A 13702-nucleotide genomic window follows, 5' to 3' on the forward strand; every position below is an offset into this window, starting at 1 on the left:
CTTTTAACAGAATTGCAACATAAAACATTGAAAATTCATGAGCTGAGCCCCACAAAATCGTAAGATTTGCATAAAAACCTCAAGGTTTAAAAATCTAGTTTTTTTTAATTGCCTTCTCTGTTGAGCCTTTAGTGTTCATGTTTTCAAGCTTTTTTCCATAACCATCACACTAAAGCTGAAATTCTCACATTGTTCTGTGGCTTCAGGAGCTGGGGCTTTAAGAAAAACAGAAAATATCACAAAACCAGTGATAAAATTGCCAGAATTGGCAACACTGTTACTTGTGTACACCAAACTCCTGTTGACTTCAGTGGTACAATGAGGCCTGGCAAGCAGAATTATTTCATTATGAATCATGAAACCATTCAGAATTCATCTGGTTTTAGGTTTCTGTATTAACTCAAAACTGAGTTCAGGTTAGCTGAAAGTAGAGAGAGGCCTAAAGAAATACTTTGCATGTGAATACTCTCTTGTGCTTCGTGAAGTTGGGTGGGGTTCAGAATCCAAATTGGAGCCAGATTAAAATGTCATGGTAGGTATCCATCTCTAAATAATAGGTTTAACATAGTCCTTTGATCCAAAAGTCATGAACTTTGGAGCCAGATGTTATGGCTGCTGTCCATATCCCTCAAAAGTTCACATACCTTTGAAATGAGGATTGGAAGCCAATTTGGTAACTGGAAGCTGGGGATTTGAATAGGTTTCCTGGTTAGCATCTCTAGTTTGTTGGGATGACATTAAGGCATTGGCCTTGGTAAGGAATACTGGTTCGGCAGCTATAACTTGCTGGGCTGAAGCCAAAGCACAGACTTGTGTGATGCTATTGGCATAGTGTTTCTAATTTGCTAGTCTGATGTTAAAGAACTAGCCTCTGAGATAACTGGATCAGCACTTCTAGATTTCAGGTGCCATGTGAAGGCCAGACTTCCATGAAGTCTCTTTCTCGGTATCACTAGTTAATGAGATGTAAGGTTTATTATTATTTATTAATTTTTATTTATTACAGAGCTAATTTCTAGGAACTGGCTTTTGTGAGGATACTGACTAAACACCTCCACTTTCTGGCTTAATATCAAGGTATAGATGTTTGGAAGTTACTGTCTCAGCACCAGCAGCTAAGGTAGGGGGAGCCTGCCAACACTGGTAATTGTCATGGTTGATGACGTCATGTGTTGAAGTGACATTGCATCATTTTCTGTGATGGGACATGTTAAGATAATAGTGACACAGGATAATAGTGACACACAATAAATGTGTCTGGTATGTGTCCATTATGCCAGATTAAAATGTATAGTATCTGACTGTTACGGCCCCAAGGAGATTACAGTCTATACATAAGACAAGGAGGGTGGAAGAAAATGGTATTATCTATTTTATATATGGGGATCTGAAGAAGAGAGAAATTTAATGACTTGCCCAAGTTCACATATGAAGCCTGTGCAAAGCCAATAACTAAACTCAGATCTCAAGACCATATCCATGTTCCATATCCACAAGACCAACCTAGGGGGAAGGGATAGCTCAGTGGTTTGAGCATTGGCCTGCTAAACCCAGGGTTGTGAATTCAATCCTTGAGGGGGCCACTTAGGGATCTAGGTCAAAATCAAAAATTGGTCCTGCTAGTGAAGGCAGGGGGCTGGACTCAATGACCTTTCAAGGTCCCTTCCAGTTCTAGGAGATGGGATATCTCCTTTAATTTAATTTATCTTTTATCATAACACACTGAAATTAAACTAGATTTGTCAAACATGCAAAATGCCTTATCTTTATCTTTTATAGGGATTGTTTGCTTACACTCTAATTCACAAAACTTGATCATTCACAATGACCTCCTAGTCATTAGTGTGAATTTGTGAAGTTGTAGAATACAAAAACTCTCCCAAAACAATTTAAGCTGCTGCAAATAATCCTTTGATAATATAAAATCATCCAAGAAAAAGTAAACATATTTGAAAACGTTTAGAATTGTTTTTTCTTTTTTCTTTTGGTACATCATTATATTAAAATAGTCTTCCTTTGTTGTATCTTAGTTGCATAAAATAAATATAAATACAGCAATTCTGAAAAAGATTCATGCAAGCACACTGGATAAGATGACAGCAAATTTAAAAGTAACATTTCATTGAATTCTCATGTAACCCTTTCATTATTGCTACCCGGTATTAGCAGCTATCATATTATTAGCATTCCACTGAAAGCAATGGTTTGAGATTCATTCATATTGTCAGTCAGCAGAGTGGCAAGTGCATTCTCTTGGGCACACATGGAATGTTTGTTTACAGTCAGAGTTGGTCTCCCACATATAGAAACTATCCAAACATTCCATAATTAAAATTCCTTTCGGTTGTGTAAAAAAATATTTTCCCAACTTCCAAATAATTAAAAATAGCATATTTATCACACATGTTATCTTCCTTCATATTCATTCTTCCTCATTCCTTGACAGAAGCAAGGTTTGTCTGAGTTCTGTGAGCTTCAACAAGAGTTGGATTGTAATTCTTCTCATCACTGTCTACATCCTGTTTGTATTTTACCCCTTACTCCTTCTCTAGAACTGGTCAAAAAAATCAGAATTTCTACCCATAGAAAATTCTGATATTTTTTACTTTTTTCTGCACAAATAGGATGTAGAGTCTAAATATCAACATATTTCAGAGAACTACGTCCTGAACAATTTTGATTCAGAAAATGTGTTGACTCACACACAGGGAAGAATTGGTAGGGGAGTAGAAGTGGGTGGCAACCTGGGCAGCAGTAACCATGCGATGGTCGAGTTTAGGAGCCTGACAAAAGGAAGCAAGGAGAGCAGCAGAATACAGACCCCTGACTTCAGAAAAGCAGACTTTGACCCCCCCAGGGAACTGATGGGCAGGATCCTGTAGGAGGCTAATATGAGAGGGAAAGGAGTCCAGGAAAGCTGGCTGTATTTTAAAGAAGCCTTATTGAGGTCACAGGAACAAACCATCCCAATGTGCAGAAAGAATAGCAAATATGGCAGGCAACCAGGTTGGCTTAACAGAGAACTCTTCAGTGAGCTTAAACAGAAAAAGGAAGCTTACAAGAAGTGGAAACTTGGACAGATGACGAGGGAGGAGTATAAAAATATTGCTCAAGCGTGAATCAGGAAGGCCAAAGCACAATTGGAGTTGCAGCTAGCAAGGGATGTGAAGGGTAACAAGAAGGGTTTCTACAGGTATATTAGCAACAAGAAGAAGGTCAGGGAAAGTGTGGGACCCTTACTGAATGGAGGAGGCAACCTAGTGATAGATGATGTGGAAAAAGCTAAAGTACTCATTGATTTTTTTGCCTCGGTCTTCACAGACAAGTTCAGCTCCCAGACTGCTGCACTGGGCAGCACAGCATGGGGAGGAGGTGAGCAGCCCTCAGTGGTGAAAGGACAGGTTAAGGACTATTTAGAAAAGCTGGAAACGCACAAGTCCATGGGGCCAGACGGAATGCATCCCAGGGTGCTGAGGAAGTTGGAGGATCTGATCTTTGAGAACTCATGGGGAACGGGGGAGGTCCCGGACAATTGGAAAAAAGCAAATATAGTGCCCATATTTTAAAAAGGGATGAAGGAGAATCCAGGGAACTATAGACCGGTCAGCCTCACCTCAGTCCCTGGAAAAATCAGGGAGCAGGTCCTCAAAGGATGCATTTTGAAGCACCTGGGGGAGAGGACGGTCATCAGGAACAGTCAACATGGATTCACCAAGGACAAGTCATGCCTGACCAAGTTGATTGCCTTCGTGATGAGATAACTGGCTCTGTGGATATGGGGAAAGTGGTGGACGTGTTATATCTTGACTTTAGCAAAGCTTTTGATACGGTCTCCCACAGTATTCTTGCTGGCAAGTTAAAGAAGTATGGATTGGGTGAATGGACTATAAGATGGATAGAATCTGGGTAGATCGTCGGGCTCAACAGGTAGTGATCAATGGCTCGATGTCTAGTTGGCAGCCGGTATCAAGCCGAATGCCCCAGGCCTCTGTCCTGGGGCCAGTTTTGTTCAGAATCTTCATTAATGATCTGGATGATGGGATGAATTGCACCCTCAGCAAGTTCACGGATAACACAAAGCTGGGAGGAGTGGTAGATACACTGGAGGGTAGGGCAGGGTCCAGAGTGACTTGGACAAATTGGAGGATTGGGCCAAAATAAATCTGATAGCGGTTCAACAAGGACAAGTGCCGAGTCCTGCACTTAGGACGGAAGAATCCCTTGCACTGCTACAGGCTGGGGACTGACTGGCTAAGCGACAGTTCTGCAGAAAAGGACTTGGGGGATTACAGTGGATGAGAAGCTGGATATGAGTCAACAGTGTGTCCTTGTTGCCAAGAAGGCCAACAGCATATTGGGCTGAATTAGTAGAAGCATTGCCAGCAGATTGAGGGAAGTGATTTTTTCCCTCTATTTGGCACAGGTGAGGCCACATCTGGAGTACTGCATCCAATTTTGGGCCCCCCACTACAGAAAGTACGTGGACAAATTGGAGAGAGTCCAATGGAGGGCAACAAAAATGATTAGGGGGCTGGGGCACATGACTTATGAGGAGAGGCTGAGGGAACTGGGGTTATTTAGTCTGCCAAAGAGAAGAATGAGGGATTTGATAGCAGGATTCAACTACCTGAAGGGGGGGTTCCAAAGAGGATGGAGCTCGGCTGTTCTCAGTGGTGGCAGATGACAGAACAAGGAGCAATGGTCTTCAGTTGCAGTGGGGGAGGTCTAGGTTGGATATTAGGAAACACTATTTCACTAGGAGGATGGTGAAGCACTGGAATGGGTTACCTCAGGAGGCGGTGGAATCGCCATCCTTAGAGGTTTCTTAGGCCCGGCTTGACAAACCCTGGCTGGGATGATTTAGTTGGGGTTGGTCCTGCTTTGAGCAGGGAGTTGGACTAGATGACCTCCTGAGGTCTCTTCCAACTCTAATCTTCTATGATTCTATAATGATTCTATGAATATCAAAGAATCTTGTTTCAGCTTGGTTTGGCACTGAACTACAATTGCCTGAGCTAAGGCGACATCATGGGAATTGTAGCTCAGGTGCCTCATGTTTCCATTCTCGTCTATAAGCCATTCTCCCTGTATGGAATGCAGCTCCCATGGTGTGACACGCCCATGGGGCTTTTGTAATGCACCATGTTGGTTACACTGTTGGGGAGAACATCCACCATGCATTATGGGAGATGTCCATGCCAGGGTAGAATGGGAAAATAAGGCACCTAATCTACAACTCCCATGAAGTATTGGAGCAGGGCATGTGGACATAGTTCAGTGTCCAACTGACTACAGCTGGTCAGGAGTTTTCTAATAAAACATTTCCTGAATGGACAATGGCAATTCATTAAAACAGATTTTTTTTTCTCAGAAACATATAATTTTGTCAGGAAGGTGTCTGAGTTCCAGAATAGTCAATGTTAAGGTACTCACCAGTGATATGGAAAACCCACATTGAAATCGCTTCTCTGCCTGATGGGGAACAGGGCCTAGAACCTGTGTTTCCCAGGTGCTTGGTTCTCTCTGGCCCAATAAATAGTTGAGTCAGTCTCTCAAGTTCTGATGTTGGGGCTATTCCATTTTATATAAATAAACAAACATTCAAGAATCAAGCAAGAGTGGGATTCTAAACAATCTGTATTCTTGTCATTCCATTGCCACTTTAGCTCATCAATACCCTGCAAAATATCCTTTATTTTGATTTTTCTCTTCCATTTGTTTGCCTCTCTTTTCATGTGATTGAAACATCTGTATCCAATGTAGAATAAAGCTGGTTGTTAATTTTTCAACAAATTGTTTTTTTGTCAAAAAATGTCAGTTTATCAATACTGAAACTGTTCACAAAACAGGATCAGGTTCGGTGAATTTCCTGACTCAAAATTAGTTGGGAAATAAAGTTCTGAAATTGCCAATGTTTCATTTCAACCGTTTCAAAATGAAATATTTCAGTTTTCCAGTTTAATGCAACTTTTCATTTTGAAATTTAAGCTAACCAGATTGGAAAGGAAGTTTAAAAAAGAAAGTCAGAACTGAAATATTTCAGAATTATCAAAACTTTTCAATTGACCCAAAATGGAAAAAAATGGGGGTTTTGGTTCAACAATTATTTTTGAAATTTTGACTTTTCATCCCGATCTGAGATGGGGGTGGGTGGGGAATTCAAATTCCCAAATAGTTTCAAGACTGACAGTTAAATCTGTATATTTAATGAGGAAGTGGTGTACAAAGGAGTTAGAAAACTGAAGAGAGAATGCTTCAGTTATAAAGATAGGGAAGAGGTTAAAGAAAGTAGAGAAGGGGCTTCTCAAAAGATCTGAATACTTTCTTGCATTTGAGGCAAAATATAATCCAGCAGTAATCTCTGTGGGTTATTCAGAGCCACAGGAATCCTGCTGATTTAAAAGTTAGTGTACTTGAAGAGATTAAATAAATTGTGTGACTTTGAAGAGCTCAAAGATCATTCTTCCTCTCTCCAAGAAAAAGCAATCAAGATTGTCCATAATTCAGATTCCTGTAAGCAACTGGATTCCATAAAAAACATGTACAAGTTAATTTGTCTTTGTTCATTATCATGTTTGGCTAACTGAACAAGAAGAGTGGGATTTTTTGCATATACCAAACACTGAATTTTCAGTGGAATTCTGCAATATTTCAGTCTGGAATGTGAATGGAGAGTGACTTTCCCTGCAAAATTAAGTCTACATCTTAACATTTCAGCAGGGAGCAATTGTTTAGTAAAATAAAAATCTGCTTATAATATTAAATTCTTCACTGCAACAATGGTTTGTGCCCAAATAGTGTGACCAGATATCCTGATTTTATAGGGACAGTCCTGATATTTGGGGCTTTGTCTTATATAGGCGCCTATTACCTCCCACCCCCTGTCCTGATTTTTCACATTTGCTGTCTGGTAACTCTATGCCCAAATGACAAAACACTGACTCCTTGCTGCCATTATGCTGGCCAGTTGCCATTATGTTTTCTCATGGCAACTTTCCTAATGGAAGTAGGGCAGGGGATTGACATTTCATTAGTGATGAAAGGAACAAGGGTTCATGAACTACCATCGATTTGAGCAGTCAGTTTCTAATTCACTACTTTCCCACTAAGAATCTCAAGGGGATACAAACAAAAATGTACCTGAAGTTAGTCCAAGTTAGTTAAATTTCTAATTGTAATATTCTCTAAATATATATCTGTGCAGAGTAGACCCCCAGAACCTCTTTATACAAATAACACATATAATGAACTAATTAAATATGAAATCAAATCACGGGTGAGACTGGAATCCACTTATCCAGCTACTTGATAAGTGCTTTACCAATATATTCTACTGAACTGAAGATGTTTATATTAAATTAAGCTGACATGGACTCTGTAATATTGTGCCTAACCTTTGAGCTTCTCATAATTAAGTTAGATTTGGCCTTGAGAAGGTCATTAACCGAATACATATCGGTTGTCACAATTGTCACCTATGATATTTTCTACATAAAATGGAGACGTACAGCAGTTTAAATGAACAGCTCTACAGAAATGGCCCAATTTTGCTCCCATGGAAGTCCATGGCAAAACTTTCACTGACATCAGGGGGAGCAAACCTGGACCATATGTTCAGTTTCTGATGCTATTAGTATTCCGGTGGTGCAATGCAACCCTTAAAGCTAACACAGTGTCGTCAGCAGGATTAAATCAGCAAATGAGGCTCCTTGGGTAGTGATGAGCTGGTTTAATGGTTGCTAAACCTGTCTCCTTGTAGCCAGCATAGGAGATGTGCACAGGATTTCACTGAGCCCCTTTAATTCCCTCAGTAGACACAACCTTAGTCTTCAAGACCAGATTGGCACAGTGGCCCTTAGAAGCAAAAATGTGGCTTCTTAGCCACAATACAAGATTGAGACATCAGTCTCTAATTTCCAGTTTTAGTACATTGAAATTATTGATAAACAATTACACCAACTCGATATGAGTTGCAAAGGGTGCCTTCAACCCAAAGTAATTGAGGCTTAAGTAGCAGTATGGCAATATTTTTCTTTATTATAATGTTAATAAATAAAAGGCATTCTTATTCATTGTATGCCTACTTTTAAACTTGAAGGACTTGTTCTAGTGATAAATATGGAACTTCTGCTATAAATAATAAAAATGGAAAGTTCTTGAATATCAAAACATGAAATTGAAGACAGGAGCAGCAGAATAGTGGTGGTGTTGGGATGTGTGTGTACAGGAGATGAGGCCCAGCCAACGCACAAGAGAAACGTGGTGTTAGGACATTTCTCCACAATCTCATATTGCAATTTCCTGAAATATCCTAGGGAGACCTTACTGAATTAAGTTTAAGTATCTCTGGGGTCAATTATGTTAAAATGCGAAGTTTAAGTATTGTTGTGGGCTGCTCAGGAGGGAGAGGGACGGATGTCTGTGCCCAAGAGAGGTGACAGCTGAGAGGCAGAAACCTTTTAGTAGGTGCCCTCAAGGGGCCACCAAAGGGGAATGCAGGTGCAGGTATCCTGAAATTGTAACATGCATGATAAGTGATTTCAAGCCAGTAACGGTGAATGGATCTAATTGCCAGACAGTGGAGCAACCATAACAGGTTCATCTTGTATGGCCTGGCTGGCCAACTTGGAAAAGCCAGTCTCAGGCAAAAGGAAGAATTTATACCTATGTCCTGTAACAAAAAAAAAAAAGCAACAACCAAGGAGTAATATGATAATTGGCATACACCAGAAAGATGGGGCTTTGAGAAAAGGCTAAAGGAATCACTCTCTGGAAGGTAAAATGAGACCAGGCTGGGTCCTAAGAACTCCTTGGCTACCTAAAATAATACAAATTGGGTCTTTTCTGTTCCTGTTATTCAAGAAGGAAGTCCCTGTAGTTAAGCGTGTAGTGAAGCATAAAATTAGTGTGGCTAAATGTGCTGTTTGTTCTGAAATCATTTTCTCTAATGCTTTGTTTCATAGACTTACCTGTTACCTAATAGACTTACCTGTTTTAAGAGGGCTGTTGGGTAGAACAGCCTGGAAAATGGAATTTCTTTCTGCAGAAATCTTCAGTTTTTTGGAAAAGAAATTCATTCTCAATAGGGACACAAAGTCAGAATGGACATCTTTTCCAGGAGGAAAAATTCCATTTTGGGAGAACTGAACCAGAATGTTTTGGACTGTTCCTGGTTGCCTGACTCCCAGAGCCACCTGACTCCCTCTGTAGTCACCAAAGGGGTCATCAAATAAAATTAATAGGCAGAAGGTTTAAAACGAACAAAAGAAGTAATTCTTCACACAACACATAGTCAACTTCTGAAACTCTTTGCCATAGGATGTTATGAAGACCAAGAATATAACAGGGTTCAAAAAAGAACTAGATAAGTTCATAGAGGGTAGGTCTATCAGTGGCTATTAGCCAGGATGGGCAGGAATGCAAAACCATGCTCTGAAATGTCCCTAGCCTCTGTTTGCCAGAAGCTGGGAATGGGTGACAGGGGATGTATCACTTGATGATTACCTGTTCTGTTCATTCCCTCTGAAGCACCTGTTATTGGCCACCTGTCAGAAGACAGGATACTGGACTAGATAGACATTTGGTCTGACCCAATATGGTCGTTCTTTTGTTTAGTCAACTCCTGGGGAGCTGGACAACACACAGTCATGAATTCAGTTGAGAGACTGGTCAAAATGTTTTTGAACAATGGAAGGGAGAGACGCAGCCTGAAGAATTTGTATTATAGGGTATAATATATTATAGCATTTCTCAGATTAAATTATATCAAGTCTGAGATATTAGACTCTTGGGTAAATAGTACAAATAATAGAAACTATCTCTAATGCCTGTTTCTAAATAATTGTAATGGCTTAAAGATTACTTTCTGCTCTGCAATGCTTTTCAGTGATGTTGCAATATGTATTTTTGCTTTTTTTTCTCCATCTAAATGTTATTTGCTTACTATTTTGATTAAATAACTTTTTTCTACATTTTTCCTGCTTTGGTATATTTTTGTGTAACTGTATTATTGTTTTTTTCCATCTCAAGAGATGGGAGTTTTAATAACTTTTGTTGTAGCTCTTTTGATGCAGTGTTATTCTCCTTTATTTCTTTCTAGAAAGACAAATATTTTCATATATTATACTTAGAGGTAGCTGTGACTGATTTTAATTTTTTATAAGTGTGTTCCCAATATATGATATATCTCTGCACAGCCTTAAGTTTGGTAGATTGGATTCCTCACCTCCCTTCCTGCAGCAGTGACTGCTGTGTTCATGTTGTTTGGGGTTTTTTTAAACAATTTCTCTGTATTTAGGTTTTGCATCTTACAGTGTGTGCCTCTGAAAATGTCTGATTGGCACCTACAGTTAGTAAAGCCAAAAAGCGAATTTTTATTTAACAGATTTTTAAAAAATAATTTAAAAAGAACAAACTTTCATCTTAATTCTGGGTTCTCACAACACTGAGAGGAAGACATTGAAATGCTTACTCATTAAAATGTAGTTAATCATGGGGATTTCCCCCTTTCTTTACATGAAAGGAGTAAAACATTCTTTGTGATTCATAATGTCTTTTGAGATGTGTATAATGGGACCCCTGTTTTCGACAGTAAGTGGGACAAAAGTAGATAAAGACAGAGGAAATGGATTTAGGGGGGAAAAAGGTGGGAAGTGTATGTTTCTATGCAGTATATCAGCTTTGTTTGAGGAATAAATAATAAGAGATCTGTGTGTTTATAAATCATTTCCACTCTGTGGACCAAATGCTAAGCTCACTTATATGGATGCAGTAGAACAAAGGTAATCGAAACAAAAGTGATTTTGTGCTCCCAGGGATTAAGATCCTTACAAACTTCAAAGATGGGGGGAAATGTAGCTGTGGCTATTGCAAAATGGCAGCTTCTGTGCATGCATATTGACATTTGTACATACAGTTGGCCTATCTCTTTCTGCAAACGATGGATTTTGCATGTGCAAACAAAAGCAAGTATGTAAGAGGCAAATCTTAACATCTTCCCCACCATGTTGCCAGAGTGGGCTTTGTCCACCCTGGAATTGGCGAAGTTTTGATAGGCAGGGAGCAGCCATGTTGCTGTGAGTCCATCTCCACAGAGATTCCTTTTGTAAAAGGAAGTTTTTGTTTTGGGGGAGAGAGCTAGGGCAATTAAGGAAGCCAGCTGAAAATGTAGCTTCAAGAGTAAGATCTTTTTTGCTGTATCTAATCTCAGACAGGCCACAACTAAAGGGACAGGGACAACTTAAATTATAATTCCGTCTGAATTATTTAATATTTGCTATTGTTGCTAATGATACCTAATATTACTATAAACGAAAGCAAATAAGAGAAAATATTTCCCTCTTCTCATTTTGATTAGAATGTTATATGTCTTGGTATGCATGCATGCATTTGTCATGGTGTGTGAATATAGAATATTCACTATTTTTCATTCTCTTTTCTTATTAGTTTTAGAAACAAAATTAATGTATTTGAAATTGTCTCCTCGAGCTGCATATACAGAATTATAACAAAGTTCCTATCTTTAAAAGAGCAATAAATATTTCTGAGTATGAAATTTGTACAGTCGGGGAGGTTACAGGCGACATATCACTATAAGAGGTGTCATGCCTAGACACTTTCATTATTCATAATTCCTACAGTCTCTGCCTTAGTCCATATCCCCAGCACTAGCAGTCAATGCTACATTTCTCAAAAGCTGCCTGCCTCCTCATACTCATGCTCCATAGAGCAGCATAACAGAGTTCAAGTAAAGTGAAAAATCTTTCTCTATCTTAATGTGCTTGGTTGATTTTTGTTTCACCCTTAAATGGAGTGCTATTCCACTCTCCCAAAGCTATGCTTTGAGAAATGGTAACAAAAAATTGACAAGGGAGGTGCATAGGGACTAAGCAGAAACTTATTTCATCAGGAAATTCAGCTACTTTTATACAAACAGAAGTAATAGAGAGTTCCACTGGTGTTTTGTGACAATGAGCTAGCTACTTGTCTAAACAACTGAGCAAATGGATAGTCATTAAAAATTATGCATGAAGGAACCTGTTTGAATTTTGGGTGATCAGACTGTGAAATCCTGGTTTTATACAACTTGTAATTAGCATTACGGACTACGTGGTATGGGTAAAGGAAGGCTTCATTCTGACTGCAGAGAGAAGATAAGTGATAATGAAAGATCTAATAGTTTTGCCCTGTTTTGGATTCAGAAGTTTCCCAGACTGGCTCAGTTCCTTTTCGGATATTTTTATGGGAGAAAATGATGTTGAAAATCTCTGTGGAATTCTCATGAATAATGGAATACAGGTGACTTGGATTATCTCTGAATTCTAAGAAATATTTCAATGCATTTTCATAACTGTAACTAGTGTTATGTTTATTAAAATAGTAATATGTTTATTATTGTATATTAGGAATATTAAATATTCAATTTTTTAAAAATTGCCTTTAGAGAGCAATTTATCAGCAGAGGGCCATATTCTCTACCCTAATACATCCCTTTACCACCATTCCATAAAAAAGGGTCCTGCCTGGGAGTCGGAGGGAGACTAATTGGAGTTCCTTGTGGGTGGTGTAATGTGGCAATTCCTAGTTGCAAAAAGATCTCCTTTTTAGCAGAAGGAATGAGAGAGATCCTGAGGTTGATCTAATTTATACCTGGGGCTGAACTGGCCTGTGCCTGTGTCCTGGGTTGGGGGAACACAATGGTGCTTTAAACAATCTTTGCTTCTCTACTCTACTCCCCTGGTTCCTAAACCAGGAGCAGCTCAGCCAGATGTGAGGTTTTCAGCCAGTCATTTTCTATAGTAAAATATTGTGTCAGAGAAGTAATTAAGTTTTCTTTACTTGTCATTTTTTGACATAAAGAGGTGGAAAATGCTAATTCTAACAGGAAACAGGGTTGCTAGCCTAGCACTAGCAATGCTAGTGATTTTAAATGTGTGATGATTTGAATATGTGAAAATATTGGGGGGAAATTGGCAATCGTACTCCATTGCAAAATTGCACAACTCAGGAATGTTGCTCACCACATGTTCATTAAGTGGCTTGTTTTGATCAAAGGATACTGCATTTCAAATGTTTGCATGTTTCATTCCGAATATTATTTATGTAATTTCCAAGGGCACAATTTGAAAAGTATTTTTGATCTTTCTCAGAAATGGGGCATTGCAAAAATTGTCCTGTTTTAGATTTAAAAACTATGAAATTGTTGTTCTTGAATTTTCAACAAATCTCTACTTTCAATATTTCTCCCAGCTAGAGAAAATTCTACTAATTTGTCACTTGTCACTTCCTAAATTTAATTACTTAGGCCATGTCTGTGCCTCTTTGTCATACTTTTTTTTTTAAATAAAATTTAATGCAACTGAGCTTATCACTAAAACATTCATGGAAAGCTAATCATAAGCTCATACTCTCAAATCAAATACCAAAGAAAGCAAATAAAAGTACACTGTTCTCAGGCATTAGAAAAATAAATCCGATTACAATCGTTATGGTTATGCAGTCATAGAATAGAAACAATACAATTGTTGTTTATTATTTTGTAGTGCCTAGGAGCTGTACAAACCCAGAACAAAAAAGGTGATCTCCACCCCTAAAAGCTTACAACCATGTGACTTACATTGCTAGTCACAAGCCACACAGTTCACACTTCAGATTTCAGAGTTCCTAATCTCATCTTTGGGATGAGGCACATAACTCACTTATG

Source organism: Terrapene carolina, unplaced genomic scaffold (assembly GCF_002925995.2).
Source record: "Terrapene carolina triunguis isolate 2854851 unplaced genomic scaffold, T_m_triunguis-2.0 Scaffold32, whole genome shotgun sequence".
NCBI lineage: Eukaryota > Metazoa > Chordata > Testudines > Emydidae > Terrapene > Terrapene triunguis.